Genomic DNA, 15,771 nt, shown 5'->3' with positions numbered 1-15,771 from the left:
GACTACAGGCTGCATAGGGAAATTACTGTGTACTCTGGCACGCAAGCACTCACCTGGGGAAACCAGCACACGACACTCTCTCTCACATGCACAAATGCAGAGAAAAGCGCTCACTGTTATCCCAGACAGTTCTGACCTGTGTAAGCCAGTCTTCTGGTTAAAACACACCATGGAGCCTTGGCACTCGCTAACACACCAGCAGCAGCCGGGACCAGGACAGAAGAGGAGTAGTTAGAGATGGAAGGAAAGCACTCTGATGTACTCCGTCTGGTCGACTCTCTCGTTCACTTAAAGTGTCATTCCCACTGTCTCGAAGATGATTCTCTCCCTGCTGTCTGACTGACTTTTCCTCTGTCTGTCTTCCCCCGGCCTATCCTCTATCTCTATATCCTCCAAAGCCCCATTCTCTTTGCTCACTGTCTGCCCTAGCGCTGTCTCAAAGCCTCCCTCTGCTTCCCTGTCATTATCTCTCTCTGTTTCTCTCCCCTCTCTCTATTCTCCAAGGGTTGAATTCAACAAGTGCCGCTGTAGAGAGAGAGAGAGAAAGAGAGATAGAGAGAGAGAATGGGGAGGGAGAAGGAGAGCAGAGCAGAGCGAATCAATGATGAAAGGAGTGGGAGGCTCACTGTGCGAGTGTGTGTGTGCATGTGTCTGCGCGCGTGTGTCTGATCAATGCAGTATCTATACGTCGCAGGGAGTGGGAGGGAGAGAAAAACACAGGCTACAGTTACAGACAGAGACTGGGCAGAGCTAGAGAGAAGCAACGGAGGGAGGGAGGCAGGGAGGGAGGGTGGGAGGGAGGGGAGAGTTGAGACAGAGAGAAAGTCATTTGAGGACAGTACGAGCAGAGAAAGACAATTAGGTTGAAGCAACTTCTGCCACTTGCCCCTGGACACAGATGCCTATATGGTCCAACAGAAAGGGGGGTGGATGACTAAGACAAAAGAGAAATGAGAAAAGCTTCCAGAGGTCACAGCCACCATTAATTAATTAAACATAGAACAGCGAAACTTCTGAAATCCCTTTTTGACGCAAGTCTGGAGAGAATGCGTCACGGCGTCTTGGTAAAGCAGCACTTTGCTAAACTGGAAGCTTAAATACACACAATCCTCTAATCCTTCCAATTGTAGAATTGAAAAGGTTCATCAAAAACACAAGCTGTCATTTCAACGTATTTCCCCATTGTCTTACAAATTTCAGAGGGACAATAGTTAAAAAAAGAAAAGAAAATGGTTTTTACTTTTGAGCAAGTGTTGTGTATTTTCTCTGAATCATGCGAGGACCTCTCTGCCAAACACCTACACACAAGCGGAGAGAAGTTCTGGCTTCACGCAAGACTATTTTGTATTTTTTTCTTTTCTACATGAATCGGTAATTTAACTGATTAATTCACGCCTCCACTTTGCTGGCTCAGCTTACTGAGGTGACACTTTTGTGTTTTGTGTTGACCAGCACATGGAAGGCTTCCCTAAATGTTGCTTGATGTGGACGAGGGAGGACAGGAGCCAGATGTCACAGCCTGTGACAGGGAAGCAAAGATAAAAGAGAACAGCTAACAGAAAGGATACGTTCCAGAACGATGTGTGTGTGGGAGGATCAGAATGCAAAATTGCTGTGACAGATGAGTGCGTTTGTACAATACTGTATGTGCGTACACACATACACATGTCAATGTTGTGTAATTCTTGCATGTCGGAGCAAAAACACAACGGAGGAAGCTCTCCGACCTTTGCACTGCATTTCGGTTGAGGAGACGGTAAACGTTTCAGCCAGTGATTTCGAAATCATTTCACCTCAACACACAATTTGTAAAAAAAAATAGTAAAATGTCCCCAGAAAGACACATTGTGATTCTTTTTTTTTTTGCTAAATAAACCTCAAGTGGTGAAAGTTGTGCTAAACTGAGCAAACTTTTACTCCTCAGTCACAGCGGAAATATGAAAGGGAGGATATCACAAAGTGTTAAATAAAGTGAGTCAGACTTCGGTTTAGAGAGCTTTGCCCCAGCAGTGTGATATCTGCATGGCACATATAGCCACACATGAGTGAGCACACACAAAAAGCACAGTCGAACGCAGGAGACACAATTCTGCGAACACACTTAATCGAAACAGACGAACACACATTCCCCCCCCCCGTTCTCCTAAACGCACGCCAACACAGTCAGGTAATCTCCCCGTGCACACTCAGCAATGGTCTGTCTGTCTGTCTGTCTGTCTGTCTGGTCTGTCTGTCTACCTGCCGGACTGCTTGTCCATCGGCCCATCAATAAGTTATTGTGACTATTGTGTCCTTACATCTCCTCCTTGGTTCTCGCCTCTCCCTTTTCTCTATCCTTCCCGCCCTGCATACCACATACACACTGTCTCTCTGCCAATTAATGCACACAGGGCTGCATTGCAGTGAGGTTGGCACGTGCCACGGCAGCAAGCACAGTACAGAGTCTACAGACATGCATGTACGTGCCAGCCGGGCAGAAAGAGAGGGAGGGGGAGAGGGGGATGGGGAGGAGAGGAGAGGGGGGCAGTGAGGGAAAAGAGGAAGAGGGAGGGGGCGAGAACGAGCAAAGGAGAGTGAACGGAGAATATGTTGAGTCAGGCAGACAGGACGGCGGTGTGGCACACTGCACATATATACACCGACACACGGCCGCATTCTCATGTAAATGTATGCGCCACAGAATCTGAAGCCGATATGCATGCACATGTACATTACTAGGACGGGCACACGCATTCAGAAGCCCATAAAAGCACACACACACACACACACACACACAAACATTCACACGGATATTGCAGCCTCCTCCCGCCTGCATTAAATAGACTTTGCACATCCGTGATGAAAGAATGTAAAGGCATGAACTCCCTCAACGAGTGACTACATGTGTGTGTGCGTGCGTGCCTCTCTGCTGCCTGTGTCCTCATTTCCTTCTGTGTTTGCATTTCCATGTCAAAGTTTCTCGCATACCTAGGCGTGTTTTGATAATCAACGTTATATATGCGGCTGTGACTTTTGGCACTACAGACACTCTGTCAGGCGTGTGCACATGTGCACGTATGTTCGTGCATGCGTGTGTGTGGCAGCGTAGTTTGTGATTTAAGATATGAGATCTGATTGCTGTTGGTTGCTTTGTTGGAATGCGTTACATCCATTTTAATCAAGGATTCATACCTACGCACAGTGTTATTAACTGTAGCAGCAGGTCCAGGCATATTTGAATAATGTGAAGAAATGAAACGATTCGCCAGATGGCAGACAGACACATACATGCACACAGACTTAATTACTAGTTACACTGTAGCGATACCAAATAACAATAGGGTATCATTCAAACACAAGACTGCAAAAGTCAAACACAATTATGACTCATGTATTTGCAATTTAGTACTTTATAGAACAGTTCCACTAACTTGAATCTAAAAGTTAAGTTGGCGTCATAATAACTTTTAATCAAGATGCAGATAATAAAAACCTAACTAAGCTGAACATACAGTCAGAAGACAAATACAGAGAAGTCATCACGCTAATTCATATTTTATTACAGTACGGCAATGCACAAATAAAAGGAAATTAGAAGACATTTTTGAAGTGCGCTGAATAGGAACAGCTCCTTCCTCTCTTGCTTATGTTCCCGCTATACAATCTCAATATGAACAGTCCCCTCGTTATAAATATTCAGATCCTGCAGTTGTTCTCATGTCTAAAGTGTACCAGACAACAGATTCTATCCACGTTGAGACGGCAACGCTCCCTGGCAACAGTTCTACCAATCGGGACCAAGCGGGTGTCTGACTGAGTCTGTCTGAGTATCATTATGGGATGTCGAAAGAGAGAGAAAGAGAGAGAGAGAGAGAAAGAGAGACGCTGCTTAGCACTGCTTTTAATGCAACATCATTCTCTGTGTATAGACCCTGCTGGGTGACGTTGTCTGCACATAGTCAGGATCAAAATCGTCTTTTCTTCAAAAAAGAAAAAAGAAAGAAAAAGAAAAAACCTCCCTATGATTCATGCAGTTATGTAACAAACAGACAACTATGAAATGATTTGTTGTGGGCTGAATGTTGTCTGGTATATTTCCACTTGTATTCACTTAATATGCACCAATAATGTAACTTGTGGTCTGAGTAGGAGAAATGGCACAAGTACCTGAGAATGTATTTCTTGTGCTGGAAACAGAATGACCACGTACAGTTTTCTGGACGTCAGCTGATTGATTTGTTGAATTTCTGGTTATATGAATCTGAAGTCGCCTCTTAGCTATTCACTGATAAACAAATCCATATTTTTATAATAACAACGAACAAATGACCGTGCGTAATGTGAAAAGGGGTCGCTCAAAGTGACCAACCCTAAAGAGACAGATGTTTTTCTCAGGAGTTGTTCGAGACCAAAAAAAAAAAAGAAAACGAGCTAAAGGAGATTGAACGTTCGCCGTGTGTCCAGCAACACAACTCCAAATAAATCCTCATCGGAATCTGCAGTAAGTGTAAATAGGCTACTGCGTGCTAACAAGTTAGCATATAAAACGTCAGGGTGGGTTAACAGATCGTTTGCTAGCAGCGGACAAAATCAATTGTAGCTACAAGTTCATTTAGAATCACGCTATGTGGGTTGTGTTCAAATTTATTCTAACAGGTATTGTATTAGGAGCCGTTTGAACGATGAAAACTAACGATTCTTTTTTTGAAATACCGTTTTTTGTAGCTATTCTCAATTTTATAACAGAACTCAATTAAATTTGCGGTTTGAGATTCAGACTGGTAAGACATTCATAATTTGATACATTTTTTTTAGTGCCCACCCCTATCACATGCAATATTAACTGTTATTGCTACTGTAATTAGTGGACACGGTTTATTTCCCCTAAAATCAATCAGTCAAAGGCTCAAATGTCATTTGTATAAAATGACGAATAACATCCATCCATTTCCTAGTGCAGGGACAAGGCAAAGGTGCGAACATGAACACGTACTGCAATACATATGTAAAAAACGCAGCCGCTTTATGGAGGAAGACAGCACTGCAGCAAATTAACGACCTCTTTTTGCAGCTTAAACTCTGACACGTCTGTGGTTGGAGACTTCACCAAACACAAAGTTGTGACAGGAAACTCCTGTAACGGTGGGCTACCGGTCTGTGTGGCTTGTAGTCGTGGTAATGTGCGTGAGAGAAAACGAGATAGTGGTAAAGACAGAGGAAGAGCATGTCCGTGTGTGCGTTTGTGAGTGTGTGTGTGTTGATGATCCTCCTGAGGCAAAGGCATTGCTAATGAACTCCAAGTGGCTGTGGGAGGTAAACAAACAAACAGAAGCAGCGGCCACTATATCACACCAAACTCCAGCGACTAGACACACCCATATGTCAACTCACATATACCCTTTGAATATACATGATGGCTTTTGGGCGTACAGTTGAGAGCTGAAGAGATAGAGGGAGAGAAAAATTGAAAAGGTACATTAGGGGAGAATAAATTGAGAGAGGCGAAAAAAGGAGGGGTGGAATAGAGGAGTTAGACGAACAAAAGGAGCGAGGACAGAGAGAGGGAGTGTGTGTGAAAGATGCAAATAGAAAAGAACAAGAGAGAAGTTGACAAAGCACAGTCACGGGGAGAAGAGAGTTAGAGAGAGCAATAGGGAAATCAGTCTGAGTGATAAAGAAAGGTAATGCTGAAAAAAAGAGGTCTGGATGAGGAATGAAACTGCGGAAGCCAAGACGACAAAACACACAAAGAAAATACAAAATGTTGTAGAAAAAAAATCAAATACCATTAAGCTAAATAGACCTGATTGGCTGTAGCAATAATTTTATCATTCAAAAAATGATCAGAATGTCCAATAATTTGGTATGTGGTGTAATTTCAAACCGTTGTATTTGGAAGGCAACAGATGAGGCCAAGTGATATCAACAAACTGACACTTTGTTCTAATCAAAAGACATTCCACCTCCACATTACTGACGCCAAGATGTCAGTTCCAAAGAGTCTTCTCAGACTGCTATTTTCTGGGAAACAAAATCCTGCTACATGACAGCGGAAAAGGACAGAAAACACTTAGAACAACAGGCAGTTTTTTTTTTTTTTTTTCCAGTAATACTCATATTGCAGAAGCACAGGGGCCAGCGGGTCGTTCCAGTTTATAGCAACACATAAGTGTGACGTTGGAGCAGCAGGGAAACTCACGCAAGACTGAGATGTTTTGAACAAACACTGACACAAGACCGAAAATTCCCCCCCGATCTCCAACTTAAAAAGGAAGCTACGAAAACCAGCACAGGAAGAAAAAGGAGGGAAGAGAGAGTCCGCCAAGGCGAGGAATGGCATCAGTAGAACAAATGCGTGGATGTTAAGCAGCAGCATTTGTGTGTGTGTACACAATGATACAGTATACTGCATCACGAGTGCCATGTGATATTTCTTTGGGGCCAGTTTCATTCTGATAAATCCTTTACATTGGCATCGGCTCCCAGCTGCCATGTGACTGGTGGGTGTCCAAAGCGTAACACACAACTGTACATTTTGCATGAGCCCAAGGGTGCTAATTTCATGCTGGTGTGCACTTATCTTCTGCCAGCAAAGTATCAGTTTTGATGGGCTCAGGCAGATTTGCCCATTTGGTGGTGACATTACTTAAAAATAAACTGATATTGTTCTCAATTTTGGTATGCATGGCATATTTAATTACAGTTTCATTGCAAAAGTTGGGGACTTGTATGAAATAATTCTGTAAAAAAAAAAAAAAAAAAAAAAAAGGGAGGGTTATGCAGTTTTTTCTTATCCTACCTTCATGAAGGTAGGGTTTACGGCAAGGCTCATTTTATCTAGGTGTACCCAATTGTCGGAGCAGTGTGAATGCATAGAAATTGCGAAACTTTTTCACGGTACAAAGTGTATGTGAACAGATAACAGCGTTTGCCCTTGGCATCACAGCGGGGGTGTTGAACTCCTGCTTTGACAAGGACATCGGTTTATTCTCCGGAGAAGCCTTTGTTGCATCTCGAATGCGCTCCCTCATTTCTGTATACGGAAGGTAGACAGGTTTGAGACGGAGCTGATTGGCTGTAGTTGACGCCTGCCTTTAGAGCTCCTTGATAATTTATTCTTGCAAGTACAATTACAAAGCAGGGGTGTTACTGCTGTGCTCGCGCTCCTGGCCACGAGACATCTGATACTCAAGTATGCTAAAAACGCAGCGGATTTGTGCAGTTGCTTGCACTTTTGTTTGGAAAAGCACAGGGCCCTAAAACCCCATGGATATCCTCCTTAACGTGACCTTCATCTGGGGACAAGGGCCATGAGTGGGCCTGCCGAGTGTCACACAAGGACTACAATTAAGTTAGATTTCACAGGAGGTCTGCATGTGTGCGAGTGTATGTGTATCAATGGAGACACTCTGTATGCTTTTTTTTTTCTACCAAAACGTGATTTGATTTTCATGGTGAACCAGACAGTGAAAAATGGGAAATGGGGTGAATCAGTATGAAATGAAAGCATATCAGTGGTGATCCTGCACACGCTATACAGAACAGAGACACTAAGTGAACAGAGTGAGTGAGAAAATATTTCATTGTACAAACCGTATGCATTTTTAACATCGATCTGTTGAATAGATTGACTAAAAATTCATCAATAATCAAAACATTTTTCATGTTCAGTGTTATTTACCATAATGCGTGTCCTTAAGGTCTATTAAACCCACGGAGTGCATTTCCTTATAGAAATTCTTACATTTCAAATCTTGAATTGTTTCCATCCTGCCTCGGTTGGCACATTGCCGTGTTTCTTTGTGCATTAGTGCCACCGACTGTGGAATAGCGTGAAACCGGTGGAAGAAGTGTGGATTGCGTCGCCTGCATCTGTGCATGCTCGTACATGTGCGTGTGAAAAAACAAAAACAAAAACGGGGACCTACTCATAAAAACATTGCTACTCGACAGGGTATGATTATTTTTTCATTTTTAGGTTTTCAGATTCACCATAACGTTCTTCTTCCCCTCCTCCCTTATACTTCACACTCCAAGTGTGGTTGGAATTTATATTCGTCTTTATGTCAGCATTGTGATTCTTGTCTACGAAGATTCTTAGTCATCCAGGTCAAATTCGATCTAGAAGCCAAAGCGGGCTGGATTTGCCGTTTCAGACTCATCCAAGGAACTTCAAAAGGTTCTGGCGGGTGGGGAGTTCCCGGGCGTTTGAATCTCAAAGAGCTTAAGCTTTGCTGGGGGAGTTTTAAGCTGATAACGGAAACAAATAAAAAATAAAAAAAAATTTGAAATGTGGTTTCAAACAGTCAGAGTGTTTAGCTAAAATTATTTTAAAAAAATCTGAGCAAAATAGTTATTTATCAATTTCACAGCCTCATCAATCCAAGCCCTGTTAGCTACCAACATTTAAGTAATGTGAAAATGACTGCACTGTAACATGTACGTTTTGGGAGAGTGCCTTGGAAAGAATAACTAACTTACTATCCAGGGCTCGTACCAAATTCCTATTGTTGTTCCTGAAGCACAGCTCCATCCATGAGACTAAGGAGCTTCACAAGTTCTTCCCTTTCTCATTTACGCTGAGAAAAAAAGTCTCCTTTGCCGGTCTATAGGTTTTTACCAGCTGCAAAGCCATTTCAATGATAAGGTCTTTAGGCATTCATGTGTTGGGAGAATGTGACACATTATGCCAGTGAATGTTCATCCAAGAACAATTAAAAATGATAAGGATAGCAGCTGCAGCAAGAGTGTCAATCAAACAGGGGGCAAGTGAGAGGAGAAGGATTGTGGCACCTTTACGACAAACTGTGTTAAAGTTTCCAGTGCATATAGCACAGTGAGTATAAGAGTGAGCGACAGGAAGAGAGTGACACAGAAGAAGAGAGAGAGGGGTGGGGTGGAGGGGGGGGATATGGAGATGATGAACATGCCATTTTGATCACCCCGCGCTGTGCTGAATGTTCTGCAGTGACACATGCGTGACATCAGAGCAGCCCAACATGACCGCCAGAGGAGCCCAGCGCAGTGCAAAAAAAATAAAAAATGAGGACACATCTTTCAGCATCAGTGCCCCACTGTCTACAGACAGGCATACACAAACACACACCCACACAAAGACATATACAGAGAGAGAGCAGCGCCCACATCGGCTGAGCCATGTACATTTTTTTCAATTAGAGCAGACAGAATGCTTTAATTCATCATCTTGCATGCAAGAGAAAAAAAAAAAAAAAAAACAGGAGTAGGGGAACGAAATGCTGTTTGATATGATCATCAGGGTAGGTGACTCAAAAGGCCGTCTCATGACATGGGACGTTTCCCATAATAAAAAAAAAAAATAGAATGCTAGTGTCTAGTGTTACGTGCTATAAAAGCCTTGTTTGTTCAAGTGCACAGCAATACATTCACATTTATTTTGAGTGCATTACCCCCCCCCCCCCCATCACACGCAAACACCCGTCAGTGTGACCTAAGAGTCTCCCAGTCAGCACCAGACTAAGCTGGCATACATGTGATCAAATAACATGCCACCTTGGTTAACCTCATGGCCAACACTGAGAAGGGCCCGAGCTGACCTCTGCGAACAGAGCTTCTCAAGTCAGAGTTGAGAGAACATTGACTAAATGAAAAGGGCATTTTTCACAGTCGTATGTACATATAGATGGGGGTCAAATGAGGATGAGTGTTATTGCTAAATCATGTGGTAATTCCACAGAATGAACTCACACAAAAGTGTACGTGACTTAAAGTGCTTGCTGTTGCGTGATCCTGTACTAAAGTCTCAGTTATAATAGCCTCCCTTAAGGAGATAACATCGTGAAAACTTTAAACAGGATGTTTTTTTTGCTTTTAGTAAAAGGTTATTTTGGTTTGCGGATGGACTGACAATATGGCCTATACTGTTTTTCATATAGCTACAAATGTATCAATTCAAATAAATATATTTTCAATGTTAAAGTAATAGTTCCACATTTTTGGAAATACACTTATTTGGTTTGTTTCTGAAAGTTAGATGAGAAAATCAACCCCACCTTCACATTCATATATAGATATATAGATATGAAGATACCGACAGCAGCTGGCTAACTTAGCTTAGCACAAAGACTGGAAACAAGGGGAAATAGCTAGCCTTGCTCTGTCCAACGGTAGAAAATAAATAAATCTGCCTACCAGCACCGCTAAAGCTCACTAATAAACACGTATCGCATTTGAAGAACACTCAAGTACAAAAACATCAAGTTGTCCATTTAAAAGGAGTTACGTGCTGGACTATTTTTTTGTTTTTGGTAAGGAGCAACACCTGACAACGTTTTTTTGTATGGGTGAAATAAACGAGATGTAACGTGTTACATAGTGAGCTTTCGGGGAGCTGGTAAGATATCTTGTCTTTTAAAAAATTCGAGTTCTAATCCTAAATTCGAGTCCTAATGCTAAAGGCGCTAACCGGCTGTAGCTACGTAGCACATCAAGGGATGATTAAGTTAATTGTTGCCTTCAGAACAACCACAAAACAAGGGACATTTCTATAATTTAGCATATTAACAACCAATAAATTTACAGGCAAAATCAAGTCAGTGTGGCTTTCCCCCTTCTGCAGGAACACAACTGCAAGCATCAGGTAAGTAATGCTGTGATTTTACAGTAATTGCAAACGCATGTTAGCTGGGGAAATGGGAGGGGTGTGTGTGTGTGTGTGTGTGTGTGGGGGGGGCTGTGTAGTGAAAACTACCCGCCTCAGATTCCTGTCTTTTTCCACTGGCTCCTACCAGCATTCTGCCAGGCTGTTAGGACATGAAGAGCACATACAGGACAGGTCATCGCCACAGAGAAGGGGTCAGCCTATTTGCTTTCCTCGCTTACTACCTTATGCGCTAATTAGCATGCTTTGTTTACTGGCACGAGTCTAGAGAGACTTGAAGTTTGCAGCGATTTAATTATGTACAGCACACAGCGAAAAGAGCATGGAAAATTGAGGTGGGCTGCAAGGATAAATGCCATCCACAGTGCTCTCTCTCTCTCTCTCTACTTCTGTGTGTATCTGAATGATTCTGTGGGTTTTATTTATGCGTTTGTGAATTTGTGTTTGTGCATGTCTGCATGAGTCACCCCCCCCCCCCCGAATTATAGGTTTGACTTTCACAGTAAATCGAATGTCCCCTCACCGAAACTTGACGGATCTGAGAAAATTTATCAAGCTACAGTCTTCAGTTACAAAAGCCCTTGCAAAGATATGGGGGGGGGGGGGGGGGGGGGTTTAAAATGTTGGTATATTTAAGGTCACACATTCTTCTTTAGAGATATTTAAGTCAATACAAGTGACCTTATGGTTGTGAGCCCTGACATAAATACACAAAAGGAGTTCAACCAGAGTTCCCCGAATGGGAAATCATGTGCCAGGCAGTGGCGGGCCGTCAGGGCCAGCTAAGCCTTCTCTGCTGGCCTAAACAGAATCACAAAGTTATGGCTATTTTATCATTTAATAATTTTTCACAAATACACTACATGTATTATCATTTCCCCCCCCCCCCCCCCATTTGCTTATTTTCTCATTGCACAGCTCCTGTCTTCCTCTGTTGCTCTGCTTCCAGCCTGCAGCGCTGCTTCCAGCACAGCTTGTTTCAAGGAGAGCTTTTATCCAATCAGATTCAGCCCCTATTTCTCTACGTAAGAGAGGCCCGAGGTCCTCTAGGTAGACCTTGCAGATTAAAGTAAATGGGGACGATATTGTTGATTGTCATAGTCTTCAACCAATCAGATCTTTAGTTTGACATGTTGGGCGTATTCTTTGACGTGCCACTGCTACCCAGGTAGCCTGCTAAGTACGTCTGCATTAACGTGCGCCGTGATTGGTCAGTGGGCCAGCGTGACTTTTGTCAAACAGAAAGCTAGCTAGCAGATGTTAGTGTTTACTAAGAGTTCAGGTTGAAACATATGTAAGAGAAGTTATGACATCTCTAGCGTTTTGCTTGGTGTAGATTCTTTTTTTTTTTTTTAACCTAGCTGTGTTTTTTAACACTCAATGGCTGAAGGAGGAGAAACGGGTTTCTCAAGACCAGAAAAACTGGACATCACATAAATATATGTGACTGGTTCATGCGAGTTTGTTCTTGTTATTGTGTTAATTACGTTGATTCCGACTTGTCCGTTAATGACAAAGCATCCCGTCATCGCGGGTTTTGCCGCGGTTGTTTTCCCGTTAAGCTAGTTTAGCGTCGCCTCAGCTGTTTTTTGTTTCATTTTTTTTTGTTCCGGGTTCAGAGGTCACAAAGCCCGTTGTCTGTTACGTGAGCGCAGTCCACCGAAAAAATTATATTTCCCACAATTTAAGCTTCTGCATTTTCCAAATTCACTAGTATTATTCAAACGTATTGTTCGGTTCGTAAGCCTCGTACCGAACGGTTTAATACAAATACGTGTATCATTACACCCCTAGAAACAAATAACGGTAGCTGTGGCTCATAATTAGGTTATTCAACCAGGTATAAAATGCACGGCCCAGAATCGCCCCTAATACATGTTACAATACCAAGTGAAACAAGCTCTCTATAAGGCTACATAACCTTCATTCATTTTTTTATGTGATGATGCCACAAATACCATAAAATCAGGCAAAATAGCTTCGACTGTGAAGTATTAAATAAAATGTTCCATCCAATTTGGGAATGAAATCTCATGACCATCAGAAACACGTCCTTATCATACTTCTTGACACATAATTCTTCGCTACGGCTACGTGCTCCTATTCATGCTGAAAATACTTGGAACAATCAAATGTGCACATGCTCCCTTTCTTTTCTTTTTTTTTTTTCTTTTCTACTCAAGCACAAATGAACACACAGACACACACACACACACACACACACACACACACACACACACAAACACAGGCACGACATTCATGCCATGTGATCTTGCTAGGCATTATGCCAACGGCCAAACATGTCACTTACCAGAAATCTCTGAGACAGAGTGAGAGAGCGAGAGAGTGAGAGAGCGAGAGAGAGAGAGCTAGACAGAGAGTGTTACAGAGAGAGAGTTGGAGAGAAAGAGAGAGAAAGAGATTCTGCACATTTGTCAGTTTGTGAGAGCTCCTTCTTGTCGAATGCAAGTACAGTACATACACATGGAACATGCGATTTAGCTGCTGCAGTTATCAGCAATGTAGTGTGTGTGTGTATGTGTGTGTGTGTGTGGGGGGGCAGTCAATTCTGAGAAAAGGAGAGACACGTGATCTCTGCGATCTAATGTGGAATTGTTCTGAGGAACATGCCATGTTTACTGTTCATTGTCTGAATTCTTGGAAGGCTTCCTGAAAAGCACGTAGCCAAAGTAGCCCAAATGAGCTACAGTTTAAGGTTCCTAATGGCTTTAGCTGATACTCTCTCTCTCACATTTGCTCCCTCGTTATGTTTTTTTTTCCACGTTTCTGTACTTCAGCATGTACATAAATGCACTGTACCCGTGTGTCCGTGCACAGTAAACAACAAACAAAGTACTTAATGGTAGTAGAAACTCAGATCCATAACAATATTACCATCTCTGTGTAGACTACAAACCACTGGGGGGGATAAGAAATTAATTTTAAGGGTGCATAAATAAACAAAAAGCAACAGATTTCCTTATGATTTACCTTAGCCTCAAATCTGTGTGAAAGACTGAAAGTAGGAGGGACTGACAAAAGGTAGTAGTGAATTCCAAGAGCCTGCTACATGACTTATTCATTGGAATGAGCGGTGCATTTGAGGAACTGCCCAACCCTTTTTGGCAATCACCTTTTAACATGCAGTCTGGCTGCAAATTAATAGTGTCATGTCTTCCAAATTCATTGAGGGAGTCTTACACATATATATCATCAAAACCCTTTTTAAAAAACTATTGATTTAGGTGGAAAACGTTGCCTACCGGGTAGCTGTATCAGTTAGAAGACAGACCAGGGAACATTAGTCATTTGGACGTAATTTCGTTTAACTAAGTTAATCTATTTTATCAGCAGTGCAGCCAGATTCACCTATAAAGCCGTCAATCTGATTTGATGAGAGTCCCAACTTAATTTGGGCTTTGATGAGAAAATATGTGGACAAGGCAAGGTCACCGGGGCCTCCGACTTTGTTTACTATTAATCTGCATTTCAGGAGATGAGGATTTATACCCCTTTAAAACAGGAGCTGTATTTAACATTTAGAGTTAATATAGCAGAAAACAACCATTTGCTATGTGAGGAAAAACATGGCTACCTGGATAAACCCGTTCCACCTCAGGTAAACACTGTTAGCTCTGTCAGCAACTTTTTCGCAATAGTTTGCACTTTTAGAGCCGTTAGATGAGCCGGCTCGCCGTCGACACGTTGAGAGCCTTCGAGAGGCAATCGGAATGCTCCCAAATCCCGGATCTCGCACCTCTAAACCCACACAGAGTGTTGGTTCTTCTGTTTCTATCTTTCAAACCTTTTTGGATGGCTAACACTAAATTCATCTCAGAGTTATGGACCTTACCAGGCTTTTATACTGAACTACCCCCCGATACTGACAGACACCATCAGCACATTAAGAAGAGAACCAAACTGTCATATTTTTATATTCCATCTCTCTGGTACATTAGTTTAAGTGCTCTGCGAAATACTACATGACAAAACATTTGCACGTTGGCCAAACAGAACCAATAGGAAATGGTTCATATATGCGAACAGATTTCAGTTGCCGCCACTCAAAGGAAACAAACACCTCGACACCTTACAAACCGCTGGAGTGCAGACCAACTGATATGTGTAGAAAAGGTAGATACAATTAGAATCGCCTTCTTCTAAAACATACAAGTCACATTTCTGACGTCACAGTTAACCTAAACTGTTCCAATAGCAGCAACCAACATGCCTGAACACACCAGCAGCAGCAGCAGCAGCAGCAGTTGTGCTACATAGTGGATACAAGAATGTATGAGAATATGATGCATGACTGGTGCCCTGTATCGCATACCATCAGCAATGACTCATTACCGTCTCAGGAAAGGAAAATCAAACACACATAAACACACTCCCCACATGAGTATACACGCATATAGAGTGCAGATAAAAGTGCACCAAGCAGACACACACACACACACACACACGCAGAGCAAATGAAGGGGAAAAAACTCCAGGTTCTGAATGTTCCAAGTGTGTTATTGTTGTCCTCAAATATTTGTGTTCTCAGAAATTAAGAATATCATAGTTTGTATAACCTCAATATGCCTTTCATGTGTCGAGGCAACCTCAATTCTAGTTAATTCAGGGCTGTAACAAGAGATGAGGCAAGCCTCTCGCAGCCTTTGTACTTTCTCCCTCTTTCACCCTTCTCTACCAGTATCCGCATCAGTTATATTTGAAACTGTGCTGTCGTTCTCTCTCTCTCTCTCTCCTTGACACTCCCCACTTGCACACAGCCCTGGGCCCCCTTGTGGAATGCTGTATAATGTGAGGCCTATGGAGGAAGGGCATCCCGGGACACAGCGAGGGCACACACACACACACACACACACACACACACACACACACACACATGCGCTAACACACTCACCGACACACGCAAACACGCACACACAGACAAATACAGCTGTTGCGAGCCATCACAGCCCTTTGGCAGACGTCCAAGTCAAAGTCGAGTGGCGTTGGAGGGCCTCCGTTTCGAGAGAAAGAGAAAAAAAAAAAAATGTCCCACATTTTCCATGTATGTTGTGTTAAACACTCAAGATAGAAGCTTGGCAGTAAAAGACTCCCATTACCCCAATCTGATTTCCCCGTATTTAGGGGGGAGGGAT

The 15,771-nt window shown here is 42.7% G+C and overlaps 1 protein-coding gene across 3 annotated transcripts in view; it reads right to left on the bottom strand.

Annotated features, from left to right (window-relative positions):
* Positions 1 to 15,771, bottom strand: part of nacc2 (NACC family member 2) — a 30,736-nt gene that overhangs the window by 11,621 nt on the left and 3,344 nt on the right. Inside the window, exon 2 of one of the 3 annotated variants that reach the window (XM_076086964.1) lies at positions 10,713 to 10,760. The exons of 1 other annotated variant lie outside the window; for it this stretch is intronic. The gene's annotated coding sequence lies outside the window, so the exon portion shown is untranslated. Of the gene's footprint in view, positions 1 to 53; positions 1,627 to 10,712; positions 10,761 to 15,771 lie in introns of those variants that run through there. One more of the 3 variants, XM_076086974.1, reaches the window with a different exon arrangement.

The sequence above is a fragment of the Anarhichas minor genome, unplaced genomic scaffold (assembly GCF_050575085.1).
Source record: "Anarhichas minor isolate MPS153535 unplaced genomic scaffold, ASM5057508v1 ptg000002l, whole genome shotgun sequence".
Lineage (NCBI taxonomy): Eukaryota > Metazoa > Chordata > Actinopteri > Perciformes > Anarhichadidae > Anarhichas > Anarhichas minor.
The sequence above is the reverse complement of the archived record's forward strand: the minus strand, read 5'-3'. Positions and strand labels throughout refer to the sequence as shown.